Source organism: Lepisosteus oculatus, chromosome 16, assembly GCF_040954835.1.
Source record: "Lepisosteus oculatus isolate fLepOcu1 chromosome 16, fLepOcu1.hap2, whole genome shotgun sequence".
In the NCBI taxonomy this organism is placed as follows: Eukaryota; Metazoa; Chordata; class Actinopteri; order Semionotiformes; family Lepisosteidae; genus Lepisosteus; species Lepisosteus oculatus.
The window spans coordinates 21398486-21411513 of NC_090711.1; the positions used below are offsets into that span (position 1 = coordinate 21398486).

Here is a 13028-nt window from a genome sequence, read left to right on the forward strand (position 1 = left end):
TGTGAGTGGGTGTGGCACTCCAGTTGAGTGGGGGACAATAGCTCATCCCCAGGATGTGAATTATTTGGAGGAGTTGCGAGACTGCCATGGACAAGGTCGTTGGAGATCCTTTGTGTTTCAGACCTGCTGTAAAATGTGTTATCTGGTAGAGAGTGATCAAGATGTATCTGAGGGGATTTTCTTTTGGAATTGGTAACAGTTTGGAGACCTTTCCAGACAGATAAACAGTCTTTGTTAGCAAACAGTTGTTCTAGCTGTGGACAGGAGGGGAATCAAAAGGTAGAGAACACTATTTTTAGAGAAATGGCCCTAAAGGAACAAAGCATAGTGTAGGATGCCACTAGCTTAAGTCTTAACAACACTGCATGAGAGGAGACGCCAGTGTCTATTTGTTCTGAGGGGTCCTCAGAAAGGTCAAAAGGTTGCAAACAGAGAGGAGACTGGTTATATGCCTGAAGCTTAGCTAGAGGAACATAACATTGCTGGAATGCTGAGAGGGGAGGTTATCAGAGCCTAATGTTATTGCGAAAAATGGCAACTAGGTATAGAAGATCTGATGAATGTCTGTCCTGTGAATTGTTAAGGGTTTCATGTAATTGTGTGTCCAAGTAGTCCGGACTGCTGTGCTATGTGTTGTTTGTCTTGTGAATTTTCTGTTTTACACCTATTGTATCCATAGTGGTACGGGCCAAATCCTATTTAAAGGGTGTTGCGAGCACTGGGGTTTGTTGGGAGTGGTAAGTTAGGAGTCTGGAAATGAGAGCAAGGTGCGAGTGGATATGATAAAAAGATTGTTCCTTTATTTTGTTTCTGATACCTGGTGAAGAGACGCAGTGAGTGTTTGTGTGGCCAGCTGCGTCAACTTCAATAAAACTGGCCTTTTGGTTTGTTTGAGTGCTGACTTGCTATGGTGTATTTTTTCTCTCTGTGAACAACACGTCCTACGGCCAACACTACCCACACAGGAGGTGTGTGCGTGACAGCTCCTCAGCTGCAGCAGGAGTCCAAGTGTGCACAGATTTCTTGTTGGGGTTTGTTGTTTGAAGTTTCTGTTTCGATGTAGGAAGCAATTGTGCCAACACGTGGTCCGAGTTATAGCACGGGACGAGAGCTCCCGAAGAGCGCCTGCCTCCTGCCCGATTCGACGTCTAAAATCATCACAGAACGAGAGGAGCCAACAGGAATGCAAGTCTCTTCTGGTGAGGAGCCTCCGACACAGCCCCCAGTACTGGGTGTGCAGAAAGAATCCTGTTCTACAGTTGTGGTGCGAAATGGCCTCCAGTCCTTGTCAAATGCTGGGTTTCTCTGGACTGCAGTCCCCTCCGCATTTGGATGATTGTGATTGGTGTTGCTGCAGCTGTGCTGTCCTGAGACTGACTGGTGTCAAGACCAGCTGTACTCTGGGATCAGCAGGGCCTAGTGGTGGTATGAATTGTGGCCTCTGTTTCTCAGGTGTAACAAGTGTTTGATTACTCTGTTCTGTATGTTTATCAATAGTGGGTACTGGCCTAATTCAGCCCTGCACTCGCTGTTAGCTGTTTTTCTCTGCGCAAGGAGGAGTTTCTATAGGATGTACTCCTGGTCTGTGAGGGGACCCCACACTTCACTGCCGTATAGGGCAATGGGTTGGATTACACTTTCAGATATTTGGAGCCAAATTCTTGTTGGTGGGTTGACATTGAAGAGCCTCCTTCTTATTGCGTAGAAAGCCCTGAGTGCCTTCTCCCTCAGTGCCTTCACTGCCAGGTCAAAACTCCCAGAAGAGCTGATGGTGAGACCGAGATATGTGTAGCTGGATGTGTGCTCCAATGTGTTGTTGTTCAGTGTGAATTTGTACCCGTTTCCCTGAGGTCTGGCTTTCTCCTGGAAAACCATAACTCTGGTCTTGTCCAGATTGACTGGCAGTGCCCAGGTGTGACAGTCCTGCTCCAGCAGTGCCAGGCTCTGCTGTTCTGGGTCCAGATGGGCTGGCAGTGCCCAGGTCTGACAGTCCTGCTCCAGCAGTGCCAGGCTCTGCTGTTCTGGGTCCAGATTGACTGGCAGTGCCCAGGTGTGACAGTGCTGCTCCAGCAGTGCCAGGCTCTGCTGTTCTGGGTCCAGATGGGCTGGCAGTGTCCAGGTCTAACACTCCTGCTCCAGCGGTGCCAGGCTCTTCTGTTCTGGGTCCAGATGGGCTGGCAGTGCCCAAGTCTGACAGTCCTGCCCCAGTAGTGCCAGGCTCTGCAGTTCTGGGTCCAGATGGGCTGGCAGTGCCCAGGTGTGACAGTCCTGCTCCAGCAGTGCCAGGCTCTGCTGTTCTGGGTCCAGATGGGCTGGCAGTGACCAGGTCTGACAGTGCTGCTCCAGTAGTGCCAGGCTCTGCTGTTCTGGGTCCAGATTGGCTGGCAGTGCCCAGGTCTGACAGTGCTGCTCCAGCAGTGCCAGGCTCTGCTGTTCTGGGTCCAGATGGGCCATCAGAGCCCAGGTGTGAATGTGATGGGATGTGTGGCGGTTTGGTAGGAAGCCAGTCTGACTCTAATGCAGGACATTGTGCTCAGTAAGGAGGGCAGGTTATCAGATATTCAAGATACGACAGTTCCTTCCCCAGGTTACTGTTCACACTGAAGCCCCGGTACCTGTTGGGGTCGAGTCTGTCTCCATTCTTACAGACGGGCGTGATCAGTCATTGATTCCAGGCCTCAGGGAAACAGCCGGCCGTCAGGAGGAGGTTGAGGAGTTTGAGCAGGCTTTGCTGCAGGTCTGAGCTGCAGTTGGGTCAAGCGTTGTTGACTGTGTCTTGGCTACAGGCCTTTTGTGGTCTGAGAGTTGTATGTTTGTGTATGTGCCTATCTTCTTTAGGGTGTGCATGTAGTGTTTAACCATCTCACAGTATCTGAGGCGCAGCTCAGAGTGGTGTGGTGTTGTTTTAGTTCTGGTAGTTCTCTTCAGTTGTTTCTGCACTCTGTATCAAACCATTTGATATTGTTTCTGAGTGTGTTTCATATGAATGTAGTCATTTTGATTTTAAGGCTAGTTTCTCAAAAACATGGTTTAAATTTATGAACGATTTGTTGGTTTGATACAAAGCGTTTTGAAATGTAAGGGATCAAGTAATGGGTTTATTTGCTGCTGAAAAGAGAAGAAAGAAAAAAAAGAAATGAGACAATTAGCTTGTAATGAGTTTATAACAACAGTAATTAGATTCCTGCAAGCACTCTTTTCATTGTCCAACAACTGAAAGCTTTTAGGTATAAAGGAAGGGTCCTCTAATATTTGATGTGTGAGATTGTCGTTCTATTGGAGATGTTAGTGAGTCTGAGGATTTGTGTTAATATGACAATATGACAATACAATACAATGCTACTACTATTAATAATACAGCATGGCAAGACTTCTTTCAGTCATTTCCCACCCCTCCACCTCAGTGAATCACACATGTTAAACTTCCATCTCGTGTTCCAGATCAGACATGAGCAATCCTATATTACAAATACTTACCACCAGACAATTTAACCAGACAATAATTTAAGCAATTATTAATTCAACAGAAGCAGCAGGACGAGTAAAGTGCCCCTCTGATGGCCGGTCCGTGGAATTAAACTGGAAAATTTCTTAGAAATGATTACTCTTACAATAATGTGCCAATGGCGCCGCTTGGTGGTCATTCAGCAAAATTTCACCGAAAGTTTTTTTAATTCAAATACCGTTAGTAATGTTCGTATTAATACGTTATTTTAATTTTAAATATATTTAAGCATTTTCAACAGCAAAGAATGCAAAGAATACATTGCATTGCAAACAAGAGTAATGAATGAATGAATGAATGAATGAATGTATTGTACATGGATACAAAATACAAAATAAATACAATAAACCCAAAATTAAAATAACATTCAAAAGGCGCGAGTCGATGACGTCAGAAGGAGGTCGCCCACAGGGCGTATGGGTAATGCAGTTTCTGTAGTTCTCTGGCCCGCACTGCCCACGTGTTTCGGTGATTTGATTGAACATCAGAATTAATTCTATTGTACCATTTCAGCGTGTTTATCGTGTCATGGATTTCCATGACTGTCTTGTGGGTTCTCTTGTGTGTCATGTTTATTTTAGTGGGTGGCAGTGCTGGGGCCCTGAACTGTAATCATTCGTGTTACTCATCATCATTGTTACTGTGACCCTCCTGGGAGGAGTGGACCTTTGTAAGATTCCTGTCCTGGCAAGCAGCAGGTGAGAGTTTGCTGTCCGACTCAATTACACCTCCGCTACCTCATTTCACCTCTTTCACCAGCCTGTAAAGGGGGTTGTGATAGTATGGGGTCTTTCTCTTTAACAACCTCAAACCGCAGGAAAGAAATGCTTCATTTATAAGATTGAAATATAACCAGAAAGTATAAAAATAGCTATTTGTGTGTATCATGTCAGAAATATTTGTTTTTATTTTAAAAGAATTTAGAAGAGAAATATGATTAATAAGGCAGTAGAATCCATTTAAACTGTCATTTTCCTGTTTAGGTTGGAAAGTTTAATTTGATCAAGTCCACTTGAGTGCCTAAGCAACTGTTTGGGTAGTTTGGCTGGTGTGGTGGTGCTCTCCAAATACCTGATCCAAACGGACAGAGAGACAAAGTGAGAAAGAAAAGGTGTAAATAACAGACATATCATATGCAGAATACAGTAATGTGCTGTTCAGCACAGTGACCTAGAGTGAAGATGGAAATCAGTCATTCTAGTGCTCTCAATGGTTTTCCATTACAAACGGACCAGGGCTTCCTGAGACACAGGCAGTTGGAGTTATATAGAGTTAGAGGTTGTTTTCACGGCACCAGCCGACTAAAGCAGAGACCTCCTTCCACTCCAGAATTTTTTTTTTATTTGGGTGGGATCATCTGGAGTCTTGATTCCTTTCACGGAGTCAGCAGTAGATACACAGCTGTTAGCATAGGAGGAGTACAGAAGAGGTGACAGCAGTGCTGGGGACCCTGGTATCTCTTCCACTGAGGACCCTCTGGCACAACCAGAGGTGTGAAATTGAAATTGTTTGGAAGGAATGGGAAGCTAAAGGCAGAGTCACAATCTCTGATTCATGTAATCAAAACAGTAAGTTCTTTCCTCAGGCAGCTTCGTTAGAACATTTTAAATAGATGTAAAAGTGTATTTACAGACTATATCAGCCCTTATCTTTATTAACCTGGTTTAATCTTTTTTTCAGAAGTGTAAATATATTATACTATGTACCCTTGATGGTATTATTGATGTGCTATAAATATACTCTTGTTTGTATTGTATCTATTTTTATTGCTACCATAAAAAGTTAAAAAGAACTGCACTTTCGAGAAATGTCCACTGGGCGGCGACAGAGATACACGAGTCTATGGTGGCGAGTCCAATAGCGCCTCCGTACAGATCCTCGTTGTGCAGAGATTGAAAATCAATACAGATGATAACTGTGACGTTTGTGACAGCAACTCTGAAAGATAACGTAAAGAAGGAAACTAATATTGACATTACTTTTAAAGAAGTTAAATAATACTACATTTTAAACCTATTGAAAGTAATATGAAAATATCGTTTGTATTTAAAAAAATATGATACTTCCACGATATAATAATTAACGAAATGCTGTGAGAGGAGACCCATGTTTGAACACTTTAAAACGGATGTACAGTGCCTTGCGAAAGTATTCGGCCCCCTTGAACTTTTCAACCTTTTGCCACATTTAAGGCTTCAAACATAAAGATATACATTTTTTATTTTATGTGAAGAATCACCAACAAGTGGGACACAATTGTGAAGTGGAACGAAATCTATTGGATTTTTGAAACTTTTTTAACTAATAAAAAAATGAAAAGTGGGGCGTGCAAAATTATTCGGCCCCTTTACTTTCAGTGCAGCAAACTCACTCCAGAAGTTCAGCGAGGATCTCTGAATGATCCAATGTTGTCCTAAATGACTGATGGTGATAAATAGAATCCACCTGTGTGTAATCAAGTCTCTGTATAAATGCACCTGCTCTGTGATAGTCTCAAGGTTCTGTTGAAAGCGCAGAGAGCATCATGAAGACCAAGGAACACACCAGGCAGGTCCGTAATACTGTTGTGGAGAAGTTTAAAGCCGGATTTGGATACAAAAAGATTTCCCAAGCTTCAAACATCCCAAGGAGCACTGTGCAAGCGATCATCTTGAAATGGAAGGAGTATCAGACCACTGCAAATCTACCAAGACCTGGCCGTCCCTCTAAACTTTCAGCTCAGACAAGGAGAAGACTGATCAGAGATGCAGCCAAGAGGCCCATGATCACTCTGGATGAACTGCAGAGAACTACAGCTGAGGTGGGAGAGTCTGTCCATAGGACAACAATCAGTCTTACACTGCACAAATCTGGCCTTTATGGAAGAGTGGCAAGAAGAAAGCCATTTCTCAAAGATATCCATAAAAAGTCTCGTCTAAAGTTTGCCACAAGCACCTGGGAGACACCCCAAACATGTGGAAGAAGGTGCTCTGGTCAGATGAAACCAAAATCGAACTTTTTGGCCACAATGCAAAACGATATGTTTGGCGTAAAAGCAACACAGCTCATCACCCTCAACACACCATCCCCACTGTCAAACATGGTGGTGGCAGCATCATGGTTTGGGCCTGCTTTTCTTCAGCAGGGACAGGGAAGATGGTTAAAATTGAGGGGAAGATGGATGCAGCCAAATACAGGACCATTCTGGATGAAAACCTGTTGGAGTCTGCAAAAGACCTGAAACTGGGACGGAGATTTATCTTCCAACAAGACAATGATCCCAAACATACAGCAAAATCTACAAAGGAATGGTTCACAAATAAACGTATCCAGGTGTTTGAATGGCCAAGTCAAAGTCCAGACCTGAATCCAATCGAGAATCTGTGGAAAGAGCTGAAAACTGCTGTTCACAAACGCTCTCCATCCAACCTCACTGAGCTCGAGCTGTTTTGCAAGGAAGAATGGGCAAGAATTTCAGTCTCTCGATGTGCAAAACTGATAGAGACATACCCCAAGCGACTTGCAGCTGTAATCGCAGCAAAAGGTGGCTCTACAAAGTATTAACGCAAGGGGGCCGAATAATTTTGCACGCCCCACTTTTCATTTTTTTATTAGTTAAAAAAGTTTCAAAAATCCAATAGATTTCGTTCCACTTCACAATTGTGTCCCACTTGTTGGTGATTCTTCACATAAATTTTTTATTTTATATCTTTATGTTTGAAGCCTGAAATGTGGCAAAAGGTTGAAAAGTTCAAGGGGGCCGAATACTTTCGCAAGGCACTGTAAATGCGTCTGTACAGACAATTTGAAACATGTATGGACCTCACCTGCTTTTGTTTACTATTAAACAAGATTACTTGTTTAATCTTTTTCCATAACATGTACATGTATTATCGTATGTACCCCTGACTATACTCTGTGTTATATGTATTCTTGTTTTTATGGCATGTATTGTTGTTATAATTAAAAATAAAAAGACGCGAATCGATTACGTCAAAAGGAAGTCGCCACAGGGCTTGTGGGAAATGTAGTCTTTATAGTGCTCTGGACTGCGCTCCACACGTGTTCCGCAGATTTGATTGAGCATCAGAATTAATTATACAATGTCAGTGTATTTACCGTGTCGCGGATTTCTATGTCTGTCTTACAAGACGGACTCGGCAGGAGCTCTTTCTTGCTCTCCGGAGTGAAGCTGCTCTGGGAAGAGACGAGCAAATCTTCAGACTCTTTGTAAATGAGACATCATGACAGCTGTGCCGACCTGCTCTTTATTGACCTGTTGAACCTGTTTGTATAAAAAGCAGGAGTCTTGTGTACCCCTGATTGTGTTATGTGTACTCTAGTGTGTTTGCAGCGCTCGTCCTGCCTGGTTTATCAACTCGACACAGAAACAAAACCCACTGCCGTCGTGTCTGTGGGTTTCTGAGCTCTCTTGTCTTGTTTGCAAACTTTTCCCCTGTGTTTATTTTACTTTGTTAAATAAAACGTGGTTGCCGGGGCAACGGAGCTGCAGTAGTTGTTGCCGGGGCGGGTCTGACCTCCAGCAGGTCAACAGGCGGCTTTTTTAATCTAATCTGCGAGAAAAACAGAAATTTAAGAAACCTTAGTCTAAAAAGCGCTGGCTGGAGTATTTTGTGGAAGAAACGGTGACTCGCAGGCTGTGGGACAGGACTATCAGGGACACATCAGCGCTGGACACCAGCCTCACACCGCTGGGCTCACTGGGCATGATCTGCAGGTGGAGGTGAAAAGGTGAGAGACGGCGGCGCAGTGGGTGGCAGCGCTGGGAGCCTGGATTTAGTTCCTGTGGTGTTGTCTGTGTGGAGTCTGCATACTCTGCCCCTGTTCTCATGGGTCTGGTGTCCTGGGGTGCTGTCTGTGTGGAGTCTGCATGCTCTGCCCCTGTTCTCATGGGTTCAGTTTCCTGGGGTGCTGTCTGTGTGGAGTTTGCATAATCTGCCTGTGTTCTCAAGGTTCCTGTTCATGGGGTGCTGTCTGTGTGGATTCTGCATGCTCTGCCTGTGTTCTCATGGGTCCTGTTCATGGGGTGCTGTCTGTGTGGAGTCTGCATGCTCTGCCCCTGTTCTCATGGGTCTGGTTTCCTGGGGTGCTGTCTGTGTGGAGTCTGCATGCTCTGCCTCGTTGTCATGGGTCTGGTGTCCTGGGGTGCTGTCTGTGTGGAGTCTGCATGCTCTTCCCCTGTTCTCATGGGTTCAGTTTCCTGGGATTTTGTCTGTGTGGAGTCTGCATGCTCTGCCCCTGTAATCATGGGTCTGGTGTCCTGGGGTGCTGTCTGTGTGGAGTCTGCATGCTCTGCCCCTGTAATCATGGGTCTGGTGTCCTGGGGTGCTGTCTGTGTGGAGTCTGCATGCTCTGCCCCTGAAATCATGGGTCTGGTGTCCTGGGGTGCCGTCTGTGTGGAGTCTGCATGCTCTGCCCCTGAAATCATGGGTCTGGTGTCCTGGGGTGCTGTCTGTGTGGAGTCTGCATGCTCTGCCCCTGTTCTCATGGGTCCTGTTCCTGGGGTGCTGTCTGTGTGGAGTCTGCATGCTCTGCCCCGTTGTCATGGGTCTGGTTTCCTGGGGTGCTGTCTGTGTGGAGTCTGCATGCTCTGCCCCTGTTCTCATGGGTCTGATGTCCCGGGGTACTGTCTGTGTGGAGTCTGCATGCTCTGCCCCTGTTCTCATTGGTCTGGTTTCCTGGGGTGCTGTCTGTGTGGAGTCTGCATGCTCTGCCCCTGTTTTCAGGGGTCTGGTTTCCTGGGGTGCTGTCTGTGTGGAGTCTGCATGCTCTGCCCCTGTAATCATGGGTCTGGTGTCCTGGGGTGCCGTCTGTGTGGAGTCTGCATGCTCTGCTCCTGTTCTCATGGGTCTGGTTTCCTTTGGTGCTGTCTGTGTGGAGTCTGCATGCTCTGCCCCTGTTCTCATGGGTCCTGTTCCTTGGGGTGCTGTCTGTGTGGAGTCTGCATGCTCTGCCCCGTTGTCATGGGTCTGGTTTCCTGGGGTGCTGTCTGTGTGGAGTCTGCCTGCTCTGCCCCTGTTCTCATGGGTTCAGTTTCCTGGGGTGCTGTCTGTGTGGAGTCTGCATGCTCTGCCCCCTGTTCTCATTTGTCTGGTTTCCTGGGGTGGAGTCTGCATGCTCTGCCCCTGTTCTCATGGGTCTGATGTTCCGGGGTACTGTCTGTGTGGAGTCTGCATGCTCTGCCCCTGTTCTCATTGGTCTGGTTTCCTGGGGTGCTGTCTGTGTGGAGTCTGCATGCTCTGCCCCTGTTTTCAGGGGTCTGGTTTCCTGGGGTGCTGTCTGTGTGGAGTCTGCATGCTCTGCCCCAGTTCTCATGGGTCTGGTGTCCCGGGGTGCTGTCTGTGTGGAGTCTGCATGCTCTTCCCCAGTTCTCATGGGTCTGGTGTCCCGGGGTGCTGTCTGTGTGGAGTCTGCATGCTCTGCCCCTGTTCTCATGGGTCTGGTTTTCTGGGGTGCTGTCTGTGTGGCGTCTGCATGCTTTGCCCCGTAATCATGGGTCTGGTGTCCTGGGGTGCTGTCTGTTTGGAGTCTGCATGCTATGCCCCTGTTCTCATGGGTTCAGTTTCCTGGGGTACTGTCTGTGTGGAGTCTGCATGCTATGCCCCTGTAATCATGGGTCTGGTGTCCTGGGGTGCTGTCTGTGTGGAGTCTGCATGCTCTGCCCCTGTAATCATGGGTCTGGTGTCCTGGGGTTCTGTCTGTGTGGAGTCTGCATGCTCTGCCCCTGTTCTCATGGGTCTGGTTTCCTGGGGTGCTGTGTGTGTGGAGTCTGTATGCTCTGCCCCTGTTCTCATGGGTCTGGTTTCCTGGGGTGCTGTCTGTGTAGAGTCTGCATGCTCTGCCCCTGTTCTCATGGGTCTGGTTTTCTGGGGTTCTGTCTGTGTGGAGTCTGCATGCTCTGCTCCTGTTCTCATGGGTCTGGTTTCCTGGGGTGCTGTGTGTGTGGAGTCTGTATGCTCTGCCCCTGTTCTCATGGGTCTGGTTTTCTGGGGTGCTGTCTGTGTGGAGTCTGCATGCTCTGCTCCTGTTCTCATGGGTCCTGTTCCTGGGGTGCTGTCTGTGTGGAGTCTGCATGCTCTGCTCCGTTGTCATGGGTCTGGTTTCCTGGGGTGCTGTCTGTGTGGAGTCTGCCTGCTCTGCCCCTGTTCTCATGGGTTCAGTTTCCTGGGGTGCTGTCTGTGTGGAGTCTGCATGCTCTGCCCCCTGTTCTCATGGGTCTGGTTTCCTGGGGTGGAGTCTGCATGCTCTGCCCCTGTTCTCATTGGTCTGGTTTCCTGGGGTGCTGTCTGTGTGGAGTCTGCATGCTCTGCCCCTGTTCTCATGGGTCTGGTGTCCTGGGGTGCTGTCTGTGTGGAGTCTGCATGCTCTGCCCCTGTTCTCATGGGTCTGGTTTCCTGGGGTGCTGTCTGTATGGAGTCTGCATACTCTGCCCCTGTTCTCATGGGTCTGGTTTCCTGGGGTGCTGTGTGTGTGGAGTCTGTATGCTCTGCCCCTGTTCTCATGGGTCTGGTTTTCTGGGGTGCTGTCTGTGTGGAGTCTGCATGCTCTGCTCCTGTTCTCATGGGTCCTGTTCCTGGGGTGCTGTCTGTGTGGAGTCTGCCTGCTCTGCCCCTGTTCTCATGGGTTCAGTTTCCTGGGGTGCTGTCTGTGTGGAGTCTGCATGCTCTGCCCCTGTTCTCATTGGTCTGGTTTCCTGGGGTGCTGTCTGTGTGGAGTCTGCATGCTCTGCCCCTGTTCTCATGGGTCTGGTGTCCTGGGGTGCTGTCTGTGTGGAGTCTGCATGCTCTGCCCCTGTTCTCATGGGTCTGGTTTCCTGGGGTGCTGTCTGTATGGAGTCTCCATACTCTGCCCCTGTTCTCATGGGTCTTGTTCCTGGGGTGCTGTCTGTTTGGAGTTGATTAAAACAGTGACCTCCTTCCTCTACAGATTTTTTTTTTATTCCGGTGGGATCATCTGCAGACTTGATTCCTTTCACAGCAGTAGATACACAGTTGTTAGCATAGGAGGAGTAAAGAAGAGGTGACAGCAGTGCTGGGGACCCTGGTATCTCTTCCACTGAGTACCCTCTGGCACAACCAGAGGTGTGAAATTGCCTCCATTCTTTGTAAAATTAAAGGTTTCTCTGGACTGCAGTCCCCTCCCGCTTCGCTTTGGATATGCTGTGCTGTTCTCTACAACAGAAGACCCTTTGTTTGGAAGGAATGGGAAGCTAAAAGCAGAGTCACAATCTCTGATGCATCTAATCAAAACAGTAAGTTCTTTAAAACAACTAAAAAAAACTGTCATAAAGTAAAAACGAATTTGCAAGTCAAGGTGCACCACTTAAACCCCCAGGAAAAGAAAATCCCCACCTGATCGTATCCCAGTTGAGGAAAAGCCAGGGCTGCAATGCCAACCAGTCCGTCACTCCAGGTGTCCCGACACACGAGTAAAAACCTTTCCTGTTCATCACCTGTCAGGTTTCAAGTCAGAAGGATGGGCGTCTCCAGGCCGGTCTCTGCAGCTGAGGCTCTGAGGAGCTCCTGACAGACATTAGTGGAGCTTCGCTTTCAACACCACTGTGGTCAGTAAAGGTTTAATATTCTTAAACACTGAGAGCTGGAGTTTCTCTGAATGTTATTTGATCACAGCAGCCATGTTTCATTCACACCAGAACTCACAACACACACTAACAGTGCAAGTTAACGTGACCGTAAAAATACGCATTGTATTACATAATATATTTGTAAAGCAGCCTGAAGGTGCTGATTTCACAGGCATCTGTCTAATGTGCTGTAGAGTGGGCCTGCTGGACGATGGATGGACAAGTCGCCCCTTCCTGCAGATGCCGTACTTTGACACCAGAGGAGTGAAAACATTTGTAGAAAAGTCATTTTCAGATGCGTTGTGTTTTCTTGAGAGAGGGAGTCTTCATTATCCCCGAGGTGGATGTGTTTCACGGCAGCAGGCAATATATAGAAAAGCACACAAACTAACAACACACAGGCACATGCCCAAGAGTCATCTGTTGAGATCACACACTGTATTATTATTATTGAGAGACAGACTCACTGTTCCTCAGGCTGGGACAGGAGATCACACACTGTATTATTATTGAGAGACGGGCTCACTCTCTGTTCCTCAGGCTGGGACAGTAGATCACACACTGGATTATTATTATTGAGAGACAGGCTCACTGTCTGTTCCTCAGGCTGGGACAGGAGATCACACACTGTATTATTATTATTATTATTATTATTATTATTGAGAGACAGGCTCACTGTCTGTTCCTCAGGCTGGGACAGGAGATCACACACTGTATTATTATTATTGAGAGACAGGCTCACTCTGTTCCTCAGGCTGGGACAGGAGATCACACACTGTATTATTATTATTATTGAGAGACAGGCTCACTGTCTGTTCCTCAGGCTGGGACAGGAGATCACACACTGTATTATTATTATTATTGAGAGACAGGCTCACTGTCTGTTCCTCAGGCTGGGACAGGAGATCACACACTGTATTATTATTATTGAGAGACAGG

At 47.1% G+C, this 13028-nt stretch overlaps 1 long non-coding RNA gene across 1 annotated transcript; it reads left to right on the top strand.

Annotated features, from left to right (window-relative positions):
• Positions 1 to 8021: 8021 nt before the first annotated feature.
• LOC138223326 (uncharacterized) lies at positions 8022 to 12689 on the top strand. The gene is made up of 3 exons (XR_011181753.1): positions 8022 to 8236; positions 11622 to 11756; positions 11965 to 12689. It is a non-coding gene; the product is annotated as an uncharacterized lncRNA (long non-coding RNA).
• The last annotated feature ends 339 nt before the right edge of the window (positions 12690 to 13028 follow it).